The sequence below is a fragment of the Anarrhichthys ocellatus genome, unplaced genomic scaffold (assembly GCF_004355925.1).
Source record: "Anarrhichthys ocellatus isolate YVR2014 unplaced genomic scaffold, GSC_Weel_1.0 scaffold61, whole genome shotgun sequence".
In the NCBI taxonomy this organism is placed as follows: Eukaryota; Metazoa; Chordata; class Actinopteri; order Perciformes; family Anarhichadidae; genus Anarrhichthys; species Anarrhichthys ocellatus.
Window position 1 is genome coordinate 810,322 of NW_022280091.1, and position 22,457 is coordinate 832,778.

Genomic DNA, 22,457 nt, shown 5'->3' on the forward strand with positions numbered 1-22,457 from the left:
GGCGATTTCTCTCTGTGTTCAAAAGATGTGGCCCTAACATTAGCAAGAAGCTATTGTTCAGCTGCCTAGAGCACAATCACTGCTGTCTAATCTTTCGTACATTCTTTGTTTTGCGACCATCGATTCAAAGCTGTTCTGCAACTACCTGCCACTTTCCTAAAATACTACATCTCTGTGTTTTTTACTTCTGTCGATGAGCGCTTTGTGCTAGGAGTCAAATGAACGGAGTGACTCAGCTCGTCAGATGTCTTTTTAGATGATGCCGTTGTCGTTACGGTGGCTCCGAGTGGTTAAACAACCCTGACGGATGCATAAAAAACACAGAAAATCCAAACTGTTCTGAAAGCAACAATGACTGAGAAAAGTTTCGGGGTGGGAAAGTAAACATGACACAACGCAAGGTCGATTTTATTTTTAAATGTGCAACAATTTCAGACAAAAAATACTGACTCGTGTACAAAGGCCTTTAAACTCACTGTCACTAAATAAATGCTACTTGCTCTATACACCATAGTATATCAAATTCACAAATATTTTACACTCAACAGTCATTGTGCCTCAATCAAACATGACACATTTAACACGAAGCACACTCATTTTAGCATTTACCGCTTGTAGGTCCACTGGGGCACCACCCACACACCATCAAAGAGGCCCATTGGCCTCCAGGTGGGCGCACAACCTCATGACAAGATATGCCACTGTCTTGTTTTCCAATAGGCTGCACTACCTTTACCTTTTCAGGTTAAAGCACATACACTCAAACTCTATTACAATTGTTACATATATAGTTACATACTGTGACGAAACTCTTTCCCAGCGCTGCTGAAATAAAATCCTGGAGGAAACACTAGCAATAAGTTTTATCAACATGATAAACATGATATTACGCACCAGTCTAGGAGAAAGAGGGTCAATTCAGGATTGATTTTGAATCCTTTCAAATCCCTAAATTCTCTTCATCTGCTGAATGATCGACCAAGGTTGACTCCAATTCTTACTGATTTCCGTCGGGATTAGTCATTTTCTATCTTATCCTGCCCCAGTATCAGCCATAACCACAAAATATATGTAAAATTGCTGAATTATTTTGATGTGTTCCTCTTGATGTACTGTCCTCTGGTGCTACATTAAATGTAATGTATCTCTGGGGAGGCTGGCAATGTTTGTTTTTTTCAGCTCGGGCCTTCTGTACAGTGCACACATAAGAAGAAAATATTCTTCTGTTAGGTCATGATATCACTGGACAGGTGTCAAATAAATGGAAATCTCAAACGTGTCTGGCTTGGATTATGTTTCTCATATTCTTTTTTCATAGTTCAATGTTTAATTATGAGAAGTGTCTGTTATTTTAGTGTCTACATGTTAGTTTAATTTATATACCTGTCCCGTCTCCACTCCCTCCCAGGTTGTCTGTAGTTTGTATCTGCACTAGCTTTCCATCCTTTGTTCTGCCTGTATGATCCATGCTTTGATGACTCTCTGCCCGCCCACTTTTTGGGTAAGTTTAGCTGTCCTGATTGCCCACGTGATTTTGACTCACGCCTGTTTCTTGATTGAAGTAAGCGTGAACACACACAGTACCTCAATCTAACATGCAAACTGCCATAAAAGTAGCCCCGAGCATGTTCATGATCTAAGGGGAACACACCCTTTGTTATTTGAATCCGCTAATTGCCTTTTCTGTTGAACCGCCCCAGGCCTCCAAGACAAACATATTTGTATTTTAACCTGAGTCATCATAACGATAGAAAAACAGACGGTCAGTTGCTGTATGCCAAGTGAATCATTCTTTCACATATACTGTAGATACTAGTGGTTTTTGTGTCGCTGACAAAAACAAGAGGAAAAGCAACTCGGAGAGCGGGTGTTTTTACTTCTTCTGGACAAGAGCGCAAGTACAACTACTTCTAAAAATGTAGCAGCGTTCTACTGTCAAGAAGCTGCTGGGCAGCGTCTTAACGCTAAAAAGGCCTTGAATCGGCTTGCTGCAGTTTGTTATCACGTTATCTTCACTGTAACTGTGGTGCCACACAAATGCCCACCACTGCCCCTAGATGTCACTAGACCTAGGACATCTGGGCCATTTTTTAAATTCCCATTCCAGTTAAATTCTCTATGTCTTCATATACAGAGCATCAAATTAAGGTTTAAAATAAAAATCGACACGCAGGCGCTGTACACCATGACTGACCATTCAAAATTTACTGTGAAGATAAGGTAGTGTGGAGCGGCCTGCGGGACATCACCCCCACACTTTGGAGAATCAACAGCTGGCCGGAGACCTGAACATGATTTACTGCAGGTTTGATTAATCTACATTCGCACCCCTCACCCGTTCCTGCACCAGTTAAGGATGTTCAAGCTGCCTCAGAAACTGCTGATCCAGTTCCACACTATAAATAATCTAGTCCAGGGGTCTTCAATGTTTTTCAGGCCAAGGACCCCCAAACTGATAGAGATGGAGCAGTGACCCTCCAACTATATATATTGTATAAAATTGTGTTTTATATTAAACTGGGCCTAGTACCATGTATAAACATACCGTTATTGTGCATTAAATTCTAAGCTATGCAAATAATACACAGGTTCATATATTCATGTTTTTATTTTAAACATGTGCAAGGTACAGTGAGTAGGGTGGCCGTGACACTGCCATTTATACCTTTTCAGCTGATACTAATGCCAATATCAATATTGTCTGTCAATTGCATGATAATCATGCATACAAGCTATTCAAATTGACATTTTTATTTTAAACATAAATGTGGAAATGAAAATGAGTGATGGCCTATTGGTGCCACTGCCATGCATAAAAATACCTGTTATCTTGCATACAATACTGAACTATTAAAACAACGGAAAGATTCATGTTTGGGAAAAAATAAATTTAAAAAAATTGTCTAATCAACCAAAAATTTCATGGACCCCCTTGCAGTACCCACGTGGACTCCCTAGGGGTTCGCGGACCCCCTGTGAAGACCTCTGTCTGTTCACAGCGCGTCCCATCACTGTGTGGTTTGGATCAGCCACCAAACGGGACGGTAACAGATTAAAACGGACAGTCAGAACTTAAATTGGAGAGGAAATCATCGGTGCCAACCCGCCGTCCATCCAGGACTTAAACACCTCCAGAGCCAGGGAACAAGCAGGAAACATCACTGCAGACTCTTCCCACCCAGGACACAACCTGTTACCACTCCTCCCCTCTAGTAGGCGCTACAGAGCACCGTACGCTAAAACCACCAGACACAGGAACAGTTTCTTCCCACAGGCTGTCACTCTGATGAACTGTTAACAACAGTTAAATGACACAATATATTTTATATTAAATGGTTTAAATACACAGTGGTGGTTTATTTGTAACATGTAAGCCAAATATAAATCAAAGCTGCTGTACATACTGTAAACTGAAATGTATACATGCCTGTAATGTACATATCTGCCTTCGTCAAAGAGCAACTTTTGTACATTAGTCATTCAATATTATACCAGCATATTCGCACTCATTATCATTTTGCTAATTAACTCTTCATATATAGTACTAATGGTCACTGTTGCACTTGGACAGAATGGATTTGCAGACATCAGTTTTTCTGAGAAACTTTGCAAATGTAGAAACGTATGCTAATGTCTATTTTAGCAGTCTACCCAGGATCTGTGTATCTGAGTTAAAGCTAGTTCTGTTTACTCTAGAGGAGCACTACACTTTTCACAACCTCCTCAATGTGGAGGATCCAAAATCGGTGTTGCACTTAAATTCAAAGACTGTTCGACGGAATGCTCTTTACTGAAATGGCACTTCAAAAAGCTACGTGAACGAAACAGCAAAATTGAAGACATGAACCGTGTTTACAGTCAGTCAGGATGTTAGCGGGCAGAGCTAATGTCACTGTTGTTTGTTGTAATGTAACTGTGCTCGCCTCTCTCTTTTCAGCAGCTGTTTGACCGCTGTGCAGTGGAGGTGGGTGCTGGCCCCGCTTTAAAGGAGTCAGACAACGTTCACAGAGTGATATCTCTTCATTAGCGGTCACTATCATCACAGCGTTGTAACTGTTCAAATTACTGTCCGATTGTTGTTCTGAACTAGTGCGCCCTCCGCTGCCCTGATGGGGAACTGAGAGTCTAAAGGCCCGAGGTACCTTCCTCATTCCCCAGTTTGTGCGTCCTTGATTCCTTTCCTCACCTCTCCTAGTCCCGCCCACGGGAGATGCAGCTAGAGGAGGTGAGGAAGAGAAGCGTGGAGGAAGGAGTTGAGGCAACAGGCGTTTAATGAATGAGAGACACTGTTGCCTGGGGGGGGCATCACAGCGACGTCACTCGAAAATGTCGTGTGGCTCAGCTACAATAGTTGTCCATTGTTTTGTTATACCGCTGTATTTTATCTGAGGAGCAGCATAACAGTGTTCACTACAACTTGTATGTTCACTTTTAATCAAATTTCATAACGTGGCATAATGCGACAAGAAAGTACGGATGTCATACATTCTTATTTAACACACGCACACACATACAGTACATATATTACATCCTTTACATTCTTTTATTGTGTGAAGCACTACAAATGTTTGTACAAAAATGTACCAATAAAGAATGACATGCATCTGATTAAGTGCCAAATATTAAATACAAACAAACAGTCCTTTCTCTCTATATGACAACATGAAATACAACTAATTAGTGCCGAATGCGAGAGAATGTTGGTATTGCTGTAATAATTTGCCGTTAGCAGCGGTTTGCACTTGTAGATGCCACGATTAAAAGTATTTGAGTTGGATGTAACGAAGGGCAGAAGGTTTGATCATCTTAAATAACTACGACTTGTGAACACAAAAGGAACGGTTATATTTGTGGAGTCCTGATAATATTTTTTATTTCACTGGTGCCAAAAAAAAGACTTTGGCAAAGGATACACCGGTGTTTCCTCGCTTATAGCTCCTCCGGCAAACCTTTCTCGATCCTTCCGATGTATTTTCGGAATTTGGACGTCCTTCAAGATTGAGCGCCGAGACCGATTTCCGGGTCACAAGCCGGAGGATCGAGGATGGAGGAGGCACAAATATCGAAAAAAACGACTTGGAGCATGGAGCTTACGTACAGCTCATCTGCTCCACATGCGCTTTAACTCACAACAAGACTGAACTGTGTACATGTAGCATTTTCACAAGTATTAGATTCAACAATAAATATCCGAGCACTCCTTTTTGCACAAAAATGTATGTGCGAATTCTCCTTCCACCATCTGTGTTCACATGTTTGTTCATCATCCTTTTACGGGTCTGGCGTTGTGGTCTGCATACAGTGTTCCCTAAACACAAGAGCTCTCATTGATACATGTCACTTCATTCTAAATGTCAGTGTCAATGCAGAGGCACCATGTTACAGTGTAGCCTAACTGGATTTACACACACAAGAACCTCAAGGGTTATTTCTGCTACACTAGCACTTGCCTGGTGTGCGAGAGTGTGTGAGAGCGCAGCACCAGAGGTGAGGAGGAGCACAGCTACCACATCACATGGATTTTGGGATTAGCTATGAAACAGACTATGTAGGAGCAAGGCTGTGTCCGTGAGGACAGGAACATCTACACCGCTTATGATTAAAACATCACTGTAATTCGCCCTCTGCTGGCCTCCTGGGGAACTACAAATTCCAGAAGTGAGTCAACAAAATGGCTGACTGGTCTGTGTAATGTCAGAAGGGAGCTCAAATTTACAGACCATATGTTAATGTGATGAATTGTTTTATTTTAAAGCTAAGAATAAAAAGGTTGGTCCCTGTCTTCTTGAATTGTTGTGATGAATCCATAAAATCATAGAGCAAAAAAATTTATAAAAAAAGAGTATATTATTTGTAGCCCAGGCTAAAAAAATAAATTTCCAGTCACTAGTTGGATTAGTATTTTTTCTATAACTTTGGTTTGGACTTTTTTCTCATCTCATTTGTGCCATTTAAAAAGAAATCAGCGTTTAACAAAGCGCAAACCACTCAAGGTCACTCAGATGCTGGGTAACATACCTGGACACATTCAGTATCCCTCCAAACAGAACGCCCCTACATTTAAATGATGTATGACCTACATCAACACTATGGCCTGTTGTTAAGTTTACACCATTTTTCAGACTGTTGCTCAACTGACTCCTCCTCCACCGTTGAACCCCGCCCCCTCAGCCCGACCCTTCCGTCGTGGTGCACAAATCACAAACCCCTCCCGCTCCATGCTAATGTTCCGCTCCCCGTTGTCCCTTGATCCAACCAACGGCTCCGTGAGCTTCTTAGAACCCCACTGCAGTTACTCCAAGCAGAGGAGCTGCTGCTCTAAACACTCACTTGTGTCGGTCCTAGAGAGACCATCCATACAAACCGACCGGCCACGTCCATGCCTTCCTTAACCGGCTCCAGCTACCGACTTCAACACCGCCACGAGTAACGTTAGAGCGACTTTAAAAACAACCGACGGAAACGAACGTTAACACAACAACGGTTGGGCAACGCACCGAATCTGTCGACCAATCGTTCTGTGAGGATTTTTTTGTTGTGCGCGAAAAGAGGAGGAGTCTATCTGTAAGCGAAAGGGGAGAGCAGTCGGTCGAGTCCGCGAAGGCACAACTACTCAGTCGGTGTGGCACAACTCACTAGTTTTCCGGTGAATGCTTAAACCGGTGGACTTTTACCACATCAAGAGCGCATGCAGAAGATTTGAACAGCGGAAGCAGCAGCAGGAGGAGGAGGAGACGGTCTGCGGAAGCTCGAGACTGAAAATCGCGGGAACATTGCTTTGGCGACGCGAAGAGTCGGTGAGTCGTGGTATTGCAACTAGCATGCTAGCTAAGCAGCTTTCACTTGCCTTTCATATTTAAGGAGAATATATAATATGCTGATTGGAACTTGTGCTTATGAATATGAACATTTCGTCTTAAATGACAAATTTGTATCTGTTTTTGGTGTATTTTACAATGAACCCTACAGGTTGGGATTGTAGCGGGTGTCAGCGTAAGTTATGTTAGCGTAAGTTGTGTTAGCGAGCGCTCGCTTAGATACTAGCTTCATGGATAAAAGGCTACATCAATGACATTTAACAATGTTGTTTTCTTTTTACTTCAATGGTAAAATGTTCTGTTTTTTGTTTTTACTTAAGGGAGTTTCTATTTTGTGAAAGCAGTCTCGCGTGTTATGCACTCGCATTATTTGCTTTCATCACATTTTTGAATTCTGATTAACATCATAATAAATATGACATTACAGGGTTTTTTTCTAATTACACGGGTAATGTGTCTTCTTTTATTTTTTAAATGAACTGTCTTTAACACGGCTACCATTAAGTGTGCCGCTAAGCCATGGTTGCTTGATTGAAGAACCCTTGTACACAAATACACTCAAGTATATGAACAAGAAGAAACATGTGACCCAGTATGAGACACCCTCACACCATTAATGTTGCCGATAGTCTGACACAAGCTATCAAACATTATATTTGATTAAGTAACTTCCCTATTTAGCAACTATAAAATGTACATCTGCATGTTTGATCCTCACTAAAGTCTACTGAAGCGACTATTGGTACTAAAACAGGCAGCACACTGCAGAGGGGACAGTTTGAAGGATGGCCAATAAGGAAGACATTTTGAAGAGAAGTTGTCTACCCCGGGATAATAAGTGGGTACTAGAAAATAATAGTGTTTTAGCTTTGCCATCCTAATTGTTGTCCTTTGTAGAGCTTTAATGAAGAGTTTATGGCCTCTTTTAAAAAATCCTATAATTTGATATAGATATTAGAGAGTATCGCCAGATAAAATCAACACTAAATTGAGGTCTCAACAGCACATAATATACAAAATGGGCTAAAGTGAAGAGGAAACTGCTGCATTACCTAAAGGGTGCAGTTAAACCCCCCTCTTTGTCTAAAGTGGTACAGCCCAGTAATTTTCCATGCACCACACTGTCCTAGGATGTGGGTGTGGCTTAATGTCAGTGGCAGTTTTTCCTCATTGCCCAGTCACGTGGGCTTCTAAAAGAGACAATCATCTGCAATGTTTTTTCCATTTTGGTGAAGTAATGTACAGATAAGTGAGCAACTGATTGTATGAACCATAAATCATCCACAGTTTGGGGAATTTGTCAGTCTGCAGACTGTTTCATAATATTCATGTTTTTTTTAAATGACCCAGTTTTGTCCTGAAAGTAAGCTTTTTTTCAGGTTTGCTTTTACCTTTTGGGAACATGGTATATCCCTGTCTCTGGTTTCCCCTCCCCCACCTCACCCAGTGGCAGTGCTCACATGGTGCACTTGTAATTCATTGTCTGTTTTCTTCAGCTGAAGAGGAAGCAGCCTTGAAAGGCTCCTCCTACATTTTTTAAAGGAGCTTTCTTGTAGACGTTAGAAGGCTAAATATGATCACCATTTGTCTAAAACAACCGATGGAAATTTCCTATTAATTGCACAACTGCTGCAGAAATTTTGCAGGGCTAGCTACATTCAAATTGATACTACATTAGAATGGAGGAACATTTCAGGTTCTTTTTGGCTTTAGTTTAAAAATTAGTACTCCAAATGTCCTGCATGTGGAGAAAAAAAGAGGACTTTATGTGCCTTGCAGTGGCACCTTTCTCAGGTTTATTCAGGTCTGGGGCCAAATGAAAGTGAGTGATGTGCAGCTGCTGGCTCATGAGCCACCATAGGTCCACGGAAAAGCTACATATATTTGTCTCTGTATTATCGGTAATACATGTCAGTGAATTCAACCACACAAATAAGATGGATGTGAATGTTAACATTTGCTCACATTAGGCAGTATTAAAAAGGGGAGAGTAACGCCTTTCATTTCAGCTGAGGTCTGTCACTGTTACATTAGATCGTTGGTAGACGTTAGAGAGCAATTGGTTATCTTGCCAGATGTTCCCTAACTTCTACTATTCAAAAATGTTCCCACGTCACATTTGAGAAATCAGCCAATTCATATTACTAGAGGAGAGCTAACATCTGTTAACATGCCACTGCAGGTATTGAGGGTTATTCTGTAATATTAATTATTCATGAATTCCAAAGTGTATATAAAATGCAACTTAAACACTTATTCAGCAGTATTCTTTCAAGATGATAATGTGTGAATGCAAGTAGACATTCAATGTAATGAATGTATAAACAGAATGTCTTCCATCAGCAGGTGATTAAAATGTCAACACAGTCCAATTTTTTGACGATATAGATTTGACCCAAATTTATATACAGAATTCATTTCGTTAGATTTGTTTTTCTGTACTGTAAAAATATCTGCAGTTTGTGTGTCTCCCATCTTAAAAAAAACTGGAGCCTTTCTGCTTAATTTCAATGACATTTTTACAGTTCAGGAGTGATAGAAGGTTCCAATCCTGCATTTTTTATTTTGTTGGTGGAAAAGACCATACCTAAAATTTCTCTTGTTGTTTTTACATTTTTCAAACCGTGCCAAGTCAATTAGAACCACTTTCAACCAGTTACAGCCGGTTTCTTTGCTTCAGGCTGTAAATGAGAGTGATAAGAAATATGATCTTAGTTCAATTCTCAAAATACCCCGGTGTTTGTTATTCATTTATATGTTGCCATGCTGATAATTAGAATGAATGGCTTGTTTAAAATGACTACTTTGATTTTCAATCATAAGCCATAATAAATTAGTCAGGAACTTGTGTTCCTATTTTAGAAAAGCCCTATTATAAAATGTTATCCATGTTTGTGATTTCTATAGAGTACAATGGTGCATACTATATACATGCAACACACTGACAATTCAATCATGTCATCATAATGTTTAAAAAGGATTTGCTTCAATAAAACCCCAATCAAAAATGTTACACTCATTTGCCATTTTGAAAGACGTCTATTTTATTTATTTTTTTAGCGTATAAAAGTTCATTGAGTGCTTCGTACACTCGCATACATGTTCAGGCTTGCACGTACATACACTTAGGCTGTGTCTCCTCCCACTCCCATTGCCTTGTGTATTGTGTGTCTGGCTGTTTGCTTTCGCTGTGGGAGCCCACTGCCTGAATTTCGTAGCGCTAAACCAATCCCTTCTGTGCAAAATGGCCCCGGTTAGTCCCTTTCCAACATGCACCTTGCCATGTAAATGGAAACTTAACATGTGGCTCACATGTCTGAATCAGGGCCCAAGTCCTGGCAGCTATCTCATGTCTGAAACATGTCTCAATTGACATTTCATTGACACATAGACCACAGCAGGGCAAGGTAAAACATTCAGAGAAAGGAATGCACATCTTCTTGTTTGCCTTTCCAAGAGCACGCTAGAAACTACTATTCGGTCATCATCAGCCATTCTTTAAATGGAATTTGTTTCCCTCTTGCAGTGTGAGGAAAAAGAAGGAAAAAAAACATCCACATACAACCACAGCATTATCAGGAGACTCCCTCCTCGTCATTTCAGTTTCTACTACTGCAAACTGATTAAATGAATATCAGTCATTTTTATTACTGCATTTGAGCGAATACGAATTTAACAAGTTGGCATCTTGTCATTCTATGCATGTGTGCTGTTGGTCTTTATAAAATAAGTAGTTGATTTGTGTATATAATAGATGATGAAAATGTTCAGGATTCACTGTGAGAAGAGAAGGGGCGTGCTTCATGCTCACAATGGTGATTATGACTTCAACAAAATAAGATTTGAATTATGCCATTGATGCAGCCTTAGGTAAATACATTTTCGTTTTAAAAGGAAAACAATCTAGCTAGGCACAAACCTTCTAGAAATAATCTAGGTCCCTGCTAACATGACTGAAATGCACATCACATGTCCATTCACAAACACTGGGCGTGAGCATGAAGCAGATTTGTCTACTCAACGGCTGATTGCCTAGTTAATGCCTCTGGACTCGCCACTTGCAAATCGCTCAAATAATAGCTTGCCTCCTGCACTGCTAGGCAGCAGTCGCATTGTAAAATGCAAAATGTAACTGCACAACAGCTGCTCGCGTAGACAACAAGGTCCGCAGCGCCTGTAGTTTGTTATACATGTTGAATTAACCCCTGGTAGCCGGATCAGGGAAGGACTCGTCGTTACAGATAAGACCCAATCAAGAAGCGAACATGGGTTTCTTCCCAGTTGTTTTCAACGGTCTCCATTTCTGCCCGTCCAGACAAAAAATCCAATCCCAATCACAAAGGAGGCGTTAGCCGCTTTTGCAAATGTCTCCGTTTTAGGGTTTCTTACATGCCAGAGTAGTATTGATGCTCGGCGAAAACACAGCAAAAGTTATGCATTTTGAAACGTATTTGTGTGGATGTAGTGAGGTTGCTTAGCAAAGAGCAGTATACAAAACATTCAGATCAAAGCCTCTCATTTTTAAGTGGCGCTAAGTGGCACTTTCACCAATTACAATGATGGGTTGGGTTTTTGTGCTCTCTGCAGTCATTTTGTTTTTGACCAAAGATTATTTGTGAGGGAAGAACTCTAAAAACATTGAGAGAACCGATACTTCGTCAACAAGTCAATGCCAAAATTCTGCTAACGTGACGGTAATTACTTTTCTACAGTACCGCAGGTATTGTAGGTATCGTCAGGGCTCAAGACTCACGGTGTCCCATCGTCCCGGGGACAATATAGAAATGTGTTTGGGACACAGTGATCTCACTATTGACATGTTTAGGTCAAGTATATTTTCCCCGAGTAATGCTACATTGTGAACACCAAATCCATGTTGAAATCGGCAGTACGAGACCAGTTAACGTTACCTGTTGGCAGCCCATAGGCAGCACAGTCTTTCATGGAGCTAATGTTAACGGGAGGTGCTATTGATATACATTATGATACATTCTGTAAAAATGTGTATTGGCGATGGTAAATTCCAACTTTTTCATTATGTGTTCAATTCAAATTTTGTAAAATGTAGGTTTTTTTGCGGGAAACTTGAATAAATACAGTTGTTTGAAGTCGATGTTTTCACGGTAATATAAAGTAAATAATATAGAGGGAATCATGACCTGTTTAACAAAACATGCAAACGGTAATCACGGAATGTATTTTTGAAGTACATGGGATTGCTTTACTTTTTTACCGTGGTATCAAATTGGTATCGAGAATCGTGGAATTTCACTGGCATTGGTATCGACCACTAAATTTCTGGTATGCTAACAACTCTACTCTAAAAACTACAATCTACATTCACAAGTGATTTATAGTTCCAGCAACTCCAACAGAGGGGTATCGTCTCTATTTAAACAATATAGCTGATCACGTCAATGTAAATATTAGAAGCCGCATCTTCCGAGCTAATCATTCATATATGAATAATTGTTTATAGATTTACAGTCTTCAGTATTTGAATCAAGAAGAACCCAATACAACAGAACCTTGTATAAAGTATGTCTGCATTGTTTGGTCAAATTCTTTTTACTGTATTGTTTGTGCAGTCTGAGTTTTTTTTTTTTTGTCCCAAACACCAGCTGTACCGACAGTTCAGATATTAGCTGTAAGCTAGCTAGCAACGCACGGCCCTGTGTGTGTGTGTGTGTGTGTGTGTGTGTGTGTGTGTGTGTGTGTGTGTGTGTGTGTGTGTGTGTGAAGTTTGGATGTATGTATAGTAAATACTTTGCCATTGTGGTCTCTAAAATTTGCGTTGCTTTTCATCTGCAGTGTGCAGATTTCTATTCCTTTGTTGACTTGTGTTTGTGATGATGGTCTTGAGGCTTATGCAAAACAGCTGCCGGTATGGGCTCTTCCAGGCTACAGCACACTGCCACCCGGATCAGGATGTAAATGTTGGTTTCTGAAAGAAACAGAAATGGTCGGACACAGCCCCCAGTAATCGGATAGGTGTGGGAGGAGTGGGTTTCCAAAGCTATTGTACCAACCAACGAGTCTTTCTAACAGACTGAAGCTGACTCATTAGTTACAATGTAATAAGCTTGATCTTGAGGCAGCAAGTTTCTTCATTGTCGGTCCCATAAAACAGTTGCTGTCTCTCGCTTAAAGTTACAACTCGGCTAGACCAGTAGAAAGATGCACTCTTTTAGCAAAGCAGAATAAACTGCTGTTGAGGACAGGAGCACTCTGCTGTCTTCACTCATACTTCTCATGCTGGAGTGGAGGCTTTCAATGTGGTTCGCAGGTAGGAAGGAGCAGTTCCCTTCATTTCCTTGTAGGCTAGCACCAGAGGATTAAACTGGATGCGAGTTGCAACAGGGAGCCAGTGTTGCAAACAGAGAAGTGGAGTGGTGTGGGCAAACTTTGGGAGGTTGAAGTCAAGATGGGTGGCAGAAATCTGGACTTTCCGCAAGTGATAGCTTGGACCAGAACCAGCAGCGTAAGGAGGGAGTTGCAGACGTCCATTTGGGGTCGACCAACCGCGGAACCATTGGACATCGGTCTGACAACCGATAAGCCTCTAAGAGCAAGGGGCTATGTATCTGGGGATCTGGTGTAGCCAGCGGATATCCGGGCTAAGACTTTTCCGTGCGCTGCTCTATGTTAACAGTCCAATTAGCTATTTGAGATGCGTTGAGTTGAGACGACATATACCACCGGATTGTTTCAAAAGTAGCCAGTTTACAAGATAGTTTAAAATTAATACAAAGCAAAACCATTGTCATTCGTGATAGGGTCAAACACAGTTTATTGTCCAAGTTGGTGTCACCGATGGCGATAGAGAGGTCTCGGCAGGCACGCAAACTGCAGAAGCCAGATGCTATTTTAGAAATAGGAGGCGGGGGCCGGGAGAACACAGCAGCACGAAAGTGAGTCAGGATTTCAGATCAGACCATAGAGCCTGCAGTTGTGGCGGCCCTCTGCAGCAACAGCATTATGTCAATATGTAGTTTAAATGTATGTAAATTAGTGCTGGGCAAGTTAACGTGTTAATTTCGCGTTAACGCATTCATTAATTAACGCCGACAATTATTTTATCGCGCGTTAACGCATTTTTTAAAATTTATTAAAATTTTTTATTTTTTTTTGAAAGACAAGAGACTATACATAACAACAAGATGATGACAAGAACAGTGGGATAAAAGCCAGCAAACATCCTATAGTCAGTAATGTTAGTGCACCTATATGCTGAAATTCACGGTAAACGCATTTAAACGGCACAGATCGGGAGCGAGCGAAGGACTTTGAAAGTTAGCGGAAACATTAACGTGAAACAACATCCGGTTTCTTCAGACGAACATCCGGTTTTCAGAATAAGATGCCAACAAAGTATGAATTATATTCACATTAAGTATAAAACATGCTAACTGCATCTCGTGAACCAAATGTTATTGCCCTTTTGTTCATATAGCAGTACTTTTAAAATAAAAGTGCGCAATACACTACTTTTGAATTCATTATTGAACTTTGCCATAACAATGTGATTAATCTCAAAAAATCCATGCGATTAATCGCGATTAAATATTTTAATCGTTGCCCAGCACTAATGTAAATATTTAACCGAGTAGTATTTCTGGTGCCGACTAGCAAGGGAAGCAACATTTAATCGACAAGTTTGACTAATCGCGCACATCCCTAGGAGGAACACAAGCTCCATTTTGTTCAGGCGGTGCCTCAGCATCAACTCCTAGAGAACTACAAGCAAGGCACTAATCCGAGAGAGTGACGTCATCTGTGATCGATTAACTAGCGGACTGGTAGCGGCAGAACGCTGTCGGGGAGTAGATGTAGACTCTGCTCAGTCTTGGGCCTTGGTGCCCCCCCCCAGCGGTACTACGGTGGTGTGTAACTGCTGCACTCCACTCACTCGAATTAGCGAATGCTAACAGACGAATATCCGAATAGTCGATTATTCGGGTCCAGCCCTACTCTACACATTGCTCATATCAATGAATGAATGCACCCGCCTTACGTGCAAAAATGTACTTCAAATACATTTCAAAATCGCCAGCTAGCAACGTTGGTACGTGGCCGCATATGTGTGTGTGTTACTTTTTATTGATGGTTATTAGTCATAATTTGGGGAACTTCGACTGTCAGTCATAACAAATAATGGCCTATAGCATTGCTTTTACATTTCTGTTGCAAGCCACTTTTAAAATGTGTAGCTCTAGCCGATTATACGCTAACCTTACTTGGCAAAGCGATTCGGGTGAAACGGCTGATGAGCTCGTGGAGCGGGGGTGCGTGAGCAGCCAGGTGACTAAATGTAAATAACCAGGAAAAATGGATACAACGCAGATATAGAGCTGCTGTGGTTGCTCTGCTGTTGAATGAGGAAGAAGGGAAAATTATATAGTGCGTTGTAATTAAAAACCGCCCACATCAACCTTTGTCCATTCCTACCACATCTATTAGCATCAAAACAGGAAGTCGGTGGTAAAGTAGTAAAGCCCGGCTCTTGCTTAATTGGAAAGGCTGACTGGGCCAAGTGTGACATTGACAAGCGCTGCGACTCCGCGCCTGACGCTAAAATGTTTTATGGGCGTCTGAAAGAAAACGCACTAGAATGCAAGAGGAGAGCAAATACAGTTAAACAAATTCCAATGTTTTGGATTAGTTTTGTCAGTGGAGTCTAAAATGATTGCCGACTTGAAGCTAACTGGTGATACAAATGTTAACGTAGCGGCCACAAGAAAGATCACAAATGTAACTGGAAGGTCACATTGAAGTTGTTTTTATGAATATTTAAAACTTCGTATTTGTTTCAATAACTAATGATTATTGTTTGTAATTATGTAGAACACAGTAATTCCACAATACACAGAGATGTAAGATAAGTCGGTAAAAATTAACATTGCAGGTTAAATACAAAATACAAGAACACAGTTTATCACTCCTCAAGAGCTCAAAACAGCAGGGAGACAAGCAGCAGCAGTATTAAAAAAACAACTAAACAGAGTAACATGGTCCAGACAAAGTCAGCAGTGTTCGTGATTAAAGGGATTGTTTCTGCTGTGGCTGCGTACACAGCAGCAGCAGCCATTTTGTGTTGTAGCATTCACCGCAAGCTATCTATCAAAGGGAAAAGAGTGGGGATGGGGAAAGTGGGGAGTAGCTAGCTTGTTGACTGATTCAAATCACTTTGCTCAGTGACTGTTAGAACTAGACTTCACCAAGAGTGCTTTCCTGTTCCACATCGGCTAATTTAGTCCTAGACGTCTAAACACTATATTTGAATCGTTTGGGGAGCTTTGAGTTTGTCATTCACCTCTCTAGCTCCCTCCCTTGTTGGTGAGAACACCCTTCTGCTGCAATGGTTTAGTCCGTGCTTGGCTGTAAAACTCCAGACTGGAGCCGACTGCTGGTGTGGGGGAGGGGTATTGGCGCTCTGTGTAAAGGCTGTGGACTTCAGCTCTGACTGCGTGGTGCTAGCTATAGCTTATGGGATGTGATTTTACTTGTAGTTACTCCAAAGATTGTCTTTAGGTCTTCAGAGTTTTACCAGAAAAAGAGAGGGAGAAACTGCATGCATATATTTCAGTTCTGCAATTCACCAAAAGTATTTTTATTGCTATGTCTTCAGGGAACCTGGGTTACTTTTATTTTGAACCTGGTGTTTTTTTGTTTATTCTGTGGTAAGCCCATCAACATTTATTGGCTTTTCAGTGTAGCCATGACAGGAGCCTTCATCAGCAGCACTACAGAATAATCACCATGTGCTTTCTCGATTCACCTGGTTTGCCCCCCCCCCCCCCCCCTAATTTTTTTCCCTCTTTTCCTTCTTCCCCAGCTCTTGCTAGTCTCCACTTATTGAAAAAAAAATAAATAAAAAAATCACACGTACAATGTTGAGGTCTAAAGAGCAGTGGTGTTGCATTTTTGCTGAACAGGTTAACCTTGTTTCATAAATAACTTTCCTTTGGTCGTAATCTTTTGGAATGTTTACATTCTGTCCATTTGTCATTTCTAAACCTAAAACACTGAGAGATGTCACAGTCTTAATAAGTATATGCAACCGATTTATTTAGCTTCTAGGATTAATTGGTGTCTTTTATTGGAATCAAAATTGTCACCGATATGTAGAAAATAGTATTTGAAACTAGTTTAACATTTGAAGGAAAGATGCCCCTCTTTGGATGGATTGGAAACGGGAAACAAATAAGCATACATGAAGGAATGGACTCTGGTTTCCTGCTTGCCGGATAGCAGCAAACGTAAGTTTCTCTGCAGGCCACGAGTGACATTAATATGAAGTGCATTGTGAGCTAATGGAAGCGATTCCACTTCACCAGGATATTCAAATGTATGATTCATATTTATTTTTTACCAGGCAGTTAACTTTGTTTGTTTGTGTGTGTGTGTGGCGATTGTTGATGATTATGCTACAGGTCCAGCCTGCATTGTTGACACTCAGCATATTTAGAATCACAGTTAAAATCCTGTAAACGTTCACGTTTCTCTCCGAATTCAAACTATTGGTATCTTTTTTATGTATAGCCCTGAAAACTACGATATCATCACCGTATCTACTCATTCATTTAGGCTAACGGTTTTAAATGAATCGGTCATACTCATTGTGGGACTTCACATGCGAGTGCATCCATCCATCATCACACTTTCTATACCTCTCACTCTGGAGACTGGAGCCTCTCCTGGGCATGCATCGGCTGAGAGGCCGTGTCCACCTGACTCGCGGGTGTCTCGACTGTGATCGTAAACTACATTTCCCAGAAAAAAAATGAACCATTTCTTGATTACACAATCACTGCTTGTAACCAGGAGGTTCAGGGTGTAATCAGTTAGCAAGGGGATATCAATGGAGACTGGTGTGACTGTTTTTTGAGTAACAGCCTGAACAGTTGATGTACAATAAGTCAGTGTTACAGAAATAATAATAGAAGGGATTTGATGCTCCAAATAGGTAATACAAACAGCAATTTAACAACACACACAGTAGGTGAATGTGATACTGCATGAGTTGCTTTAGCTCTTCGCAAGCAGTTGGAATAGAGCGAAGCCCAGATCGGTGTGAGAGCCTCTTAAACTGGCTACCTTGTGTAGAAAGGTGCGAAATTAGCTTTTGTTTCATTTATCTAAATATTCCACAGCTGAAATTTTGTGTGCCAGTGAGAGGTCTGCACACAGGAATAACTTTAAAATGGCGTGGTGCTGCTGTCGCAACAGGACAAGATGTTGTGCTAGATACAGCAGGCTCAGAGGGCTCTGTGTGGCTGCGCACAGCAGACCAGGTGGCCATTTTGAGTTTCAGTGAATCCAGATGCAGGCAGCGAGGTTGGGGGGAGGGGAAGACAGCGCGCAGTAATGTTGGAATGCAGACTCTGCTCTCACTGGCTGACATCTTTTTTTTCCACTCAGTGTTTAGCCTCCATAGCAAATGTCTAAAATGGTATTGTTTACACTTATTTAGTTATTTTTTTACATCTTCTGTGACAGACGGTTGGAGACAGCAAAGTGTGAGCTTTACTGGCATATCGGTTGAAGCACCATCTGCAGCCCGGAGGAGAAAAAGCATTATTTTATTACCCTGTTATCTAGCACCAGGTTCATAAAACATTTAGCACTACAAATCAGAACTATGAGAGGTGACAAAGTGGGAACTTATCGGTTTAGCTCTTCAGCCATAGTTTAGGGTGTTGCATAACAGTGAAACTCTAAACCAGGATATAGAGGTGATCATTATGACTAAAGTCATTAAATCCCATTTGCTCTTTTAGAAATAAGTTTTTGTTCAGTTTCCCCTCAAGACTCATGAATGAGTATGGAGAGTTCTGCAGATACTGTGCTTTTTTTTTTTTTTTTTTTTTTTTTGGAGGCGGGGTTTGTTATAGGACCTGCTGAAGCCTGTGTTCAGCATGCTACTCGCAGCGCAGCGCTGGTGGCCATTTTGTGTTTCTGCAGTAGCAGAAAGGTGCCCGGTCGAAGAACGCAGGTTTTGTTTGCTCTCACAGCAGGGCTTTTGATGTAGGACAGAAGGTTTCAAATGGCAGGTCATTGTAATGAATGAATCACACATTACTACTTCTGCTACTCCAACAGTGCATTTCCTCTGTTTTGAGTCTCAAAGACAAAACTGGAAATTACTTCAACAAACAATTTTGTGAAGAAAAAAACAAGTGACAACCAACCAAGTCAATTTCTCCGTTTTCAGGTGGGTGTTCTTTGTTCCTCTTGAGTAAAGAAGCACCCCCGTGTTGGAATGGTTCAGTCCTCCCTGCTGTGGGAGAGGCCGGGCAGTTAGAGGCTGCTTACTGTGTCAAGCTGTGCTCTCATTTGTTAGCTATGCGCAGCTAGCTATCTGTGTGGCTATAAAGCAACATTTGTTGCTTGTAAATGAAAAATGATTAACAACAACAACAAAAATACTACAATAGATATTACTGAGATGATCTTTCAATCTCCGATGCGGTAGTTGTAGTCAACCATGAGAAGTAGTTTTATTCATGTTTCAGAGGAAACATACTTATTTGGCTTATATCGAGTTGTTTAAAGACATAACGTAAAACAATAAGCTAAAAAAAACAAAACAGAGGTAGTGATTCACTTTTTGGCGTCAAAATTGCGTGAAAATGTTACTCCTTGGCCTCATTTAACAAATCTTTGTTCGATTACTTGAATACTTGATCCCTTTTCCTCTTTTGTTTTTCAATGCCCCACCCCCACTCATCCCCCCCACGTCAGAATGGTTCAGTCCATGTTTGGCTTGGAGAGGCTGAGAGCAAGGGGAAGAAGGAGTGAGTGTGAGAGAGAGAGAGAGAGAGAGTGTCTGTGTGTGTGGGATAGAGAGAGAGACGGGGGAGGGTGGGTGCAGCTGCCTCTGGGTTGAGTGTGCTGTGGGTGTGTAATTTAGCGCTGGCTGTGCGTGGCTAGCTAGGCCCTGACTTAAGTGCACGTTGTGCTGCATTGTCATGCAAAAGTGGCTTCAATTGTTTTGAATGTGCTTTACCGGTTATTGTTTGATGGCACATATACTGAGAGGTTTTTACTGTTTGGTATAGCATCGTTACCACAGATATATATGCTATGGTATCCTTAGCATTTCTACGGTTTAAAACAAACGGAGTTCAACTAATAATATTTAGATAGTGTTTAACTATAATATAATGCTAACTGTCCAGTGTATCCCATCAAGGCCTGATAACCCAGCTTCTGTCGAACGCAGCATTTACTGATGTTTAGATTGCTCATTAGTTTTCTTTTCATCTCTGCTGTTTTACAGCAGAATCTCGGTAGCCTTTAGCATGATCTATAAGAGAGTGGATCTGTGAGATCACATTACATCCTGTGTAAGCTCTGGGTCATTGGAGGGATAGTATTTGGCTGAGGCGAACATGCTCGTACTACCTCAAGTGACCATGTCGTCATATGAATGCAGTTCAGACAAAATCTATCAAAGATTCAGAGGCAATATGCATTTCACTGAAACCGGCAAATTTATCGCTGTGTCAGGGTTTCCTATTTTTGTCTTTTGTTTGACTATTGTGAAAATAAACTGTTGTAGCACCAGAAGCCATCTTAAACACAGTTTTATTGTTTAACCTTCTACACACTCAGAGTACTAAACTCCAGTAGTTTTTCTGTGTAACACTGTTGTCCTTGGCTTTCTTTTCTTTGCTTATGGTGTTATTTTAGAAAGGAGAGTCCCCCCCCCCCTGCCCTTTGTCAGAATGGTTTAGTCCGGCCTGGCTGTAGATTTCCATACTGTGGACTAGTTTGTGCTAGAGTTGGGGGATGGGTGTTGCTAAGCAACAGTCTGTACTTCCCCTCTGTCTGCTGTGCGCTGCTAGCTAGTGTTGGTAATGACAATCACCACGCTGCACCTTCAAGTATTGTAGACACAAGATCTGATTTGTATTTGTAGTACCTGCAAATATACCATGCACTTGATTTAGTCATCAGGGGGAAAATATCTTCTTTTTATTTAATTATTGCAGACTGCTGTGTCAGGAGCTTTGACCTGACTTTCCCTTTTTTAAAGGGTTCAATGAATATCCATTATAGGCTCATATAGGCCTCACCCTTTCTAGTACATACCCCTGCAAGTAACAAGATGGTCTAGTCCAAAGTGAGCCCCTCCTCCTTTCTTTTATGTTCTCCTGCTGGCCTCAGCCTGCTGCCACAATCAACAAATACGTGGAAGGCCTCAATCCCACACATGCTGCTAAAGGTTGCTATGTCTTTGTTTTTAAAGCATGTTTCACATTTCTCTCTGTCATGTTAAATCTAACTCTGTGTTTGTCATTGCAGCTTCACACTCTGCTCGCGGTTAGCTCTTGATACTTGTAGAGAGTGCTATGCTAGTTGAAGAAGGTCAAGGTTTTGGATTGTTGGTTGTTTGTTGTGTTGTTGTTTTTTGACAGGAAACATGACTTGCCGACATTCTTCCGATGTCGTAGGGTGTTTGCTGTAAATTGTCACTAATATAGCTGACATTGGGAGAAACATGTTTGTCCCTACCACAGCGTGCGCGACACCAGGTCCATGCATTTGTTCCTGGTTGCGCGCACATCTTTGGCCTCGGTAACGGAAGTCGAGTCATGCGTGTGCTGTGACCAGTCACACAAGTGACTGTACATGTATATATTCATAGCACTGTCAACACATTTGTAGTCGTGTGATTTAGCGCTCACAATCGTTAAGGTGGCCATTCATTTTTTATTTACGCAGCAAGAGATCGCAATCGTTCAGATAGAAGTATATATTTTTTTTAATAGGGTCCCATGGTGGGTCATGTGAAGTTGTGTTTGTATCCTTGAAGTGTTCATGTTAGAGTCATAGTGCGTCTGCTAAAAATGGTGCTTGAATCATTACGTTTTTAGCCTAAAGCGGCCCTACTCGTGGCTCCTGTTGCTGACGCTTTAACGCGGTTAACCCGCATACAGTTTAGTGTGTTGAGGAATAGGTTCCCACTGTCTTTAATGGAGCTGATTGACGCGTTTTTGAAAGCTGGAGTAGCCCGACCTCAGAGGGATAAAATAAACAACGGTTTGGAAATGGATCGGTAGCCGCATGTCAGAAAAAAATGCTTTCATGTGTACCAGTCTAGTTTGTCAACCAGGGACGTACTGAGCAATGACTGGCATCAGAGATAAAGGATTCCTCATTAAAAGACATGTATCAGAGTCTGGGTGCTGTTCTGGGGAGTCTAACATGCTTTGGCATGTTGCACATGCGTGTTCATGTTCGGTATCCCAGACTTTCCCATCTTCTTCGAAACAGGTTTGAATCATGTTTAGCAAGATGGCATACGGTTGAAATATGGTTCCGTCTTGGGATTTTTTTTCTTCTTTTGTCCTGAGGGAGAGGTTTGATGTTCCTGTTCACTGTTTGAAAGGAAAGCCAAGTTTGTTGTTTGCTTGGCGTCACAGAGGCTCAAGCTTTGAGGAGTGCTTATTTGGAGTTAGAGACTTGAATGCCGGGTTAACACTTTGTGACGTTTGACCAGCAGCTCGGTGGCCCGTCACCTGGTGTTGCAACAGTGAGTTGCAGTGGCAAAGTTCTGTTAAGAGGAAAGCAGCTGTCAAAACCCAGAGAGAGAGAGAGAGAGAGAGAGAGAGAGAGAGAGAGAGAGAGAGA

General features: G+C 41.3%; 1 protein-coding gene across 4 annotated transcripts in view; it reads left to right on the forward strand.

Annotated features, from left to right (window-relative positions):
• Positions 1-6,207: 6,207 nt before the first annotated feature.
• atf7ip (activating transcription factor 7 interacting protein) overlaps positions 6,208-22,457 on the forward strand; it is a 27,029-nt gene continuing 10,779 nt past the window's right edge. For 2 of the 4 annotated variants that reach the window (XM_031871944.1, XM_031871948.1), the window contains exon 1: positions 6,208-6,797. The gene's annotated coding sequence lies outside the window, so the exon portion shown is untranslated. Of the gene's footprint in view, positions 6,798-14,348; positions 21,049-22,457 lie in introns of those variants that run through there. The other 2 variants (XM_031871945.1, XM_031871946.1) reach the window with 2 other exon arrangements.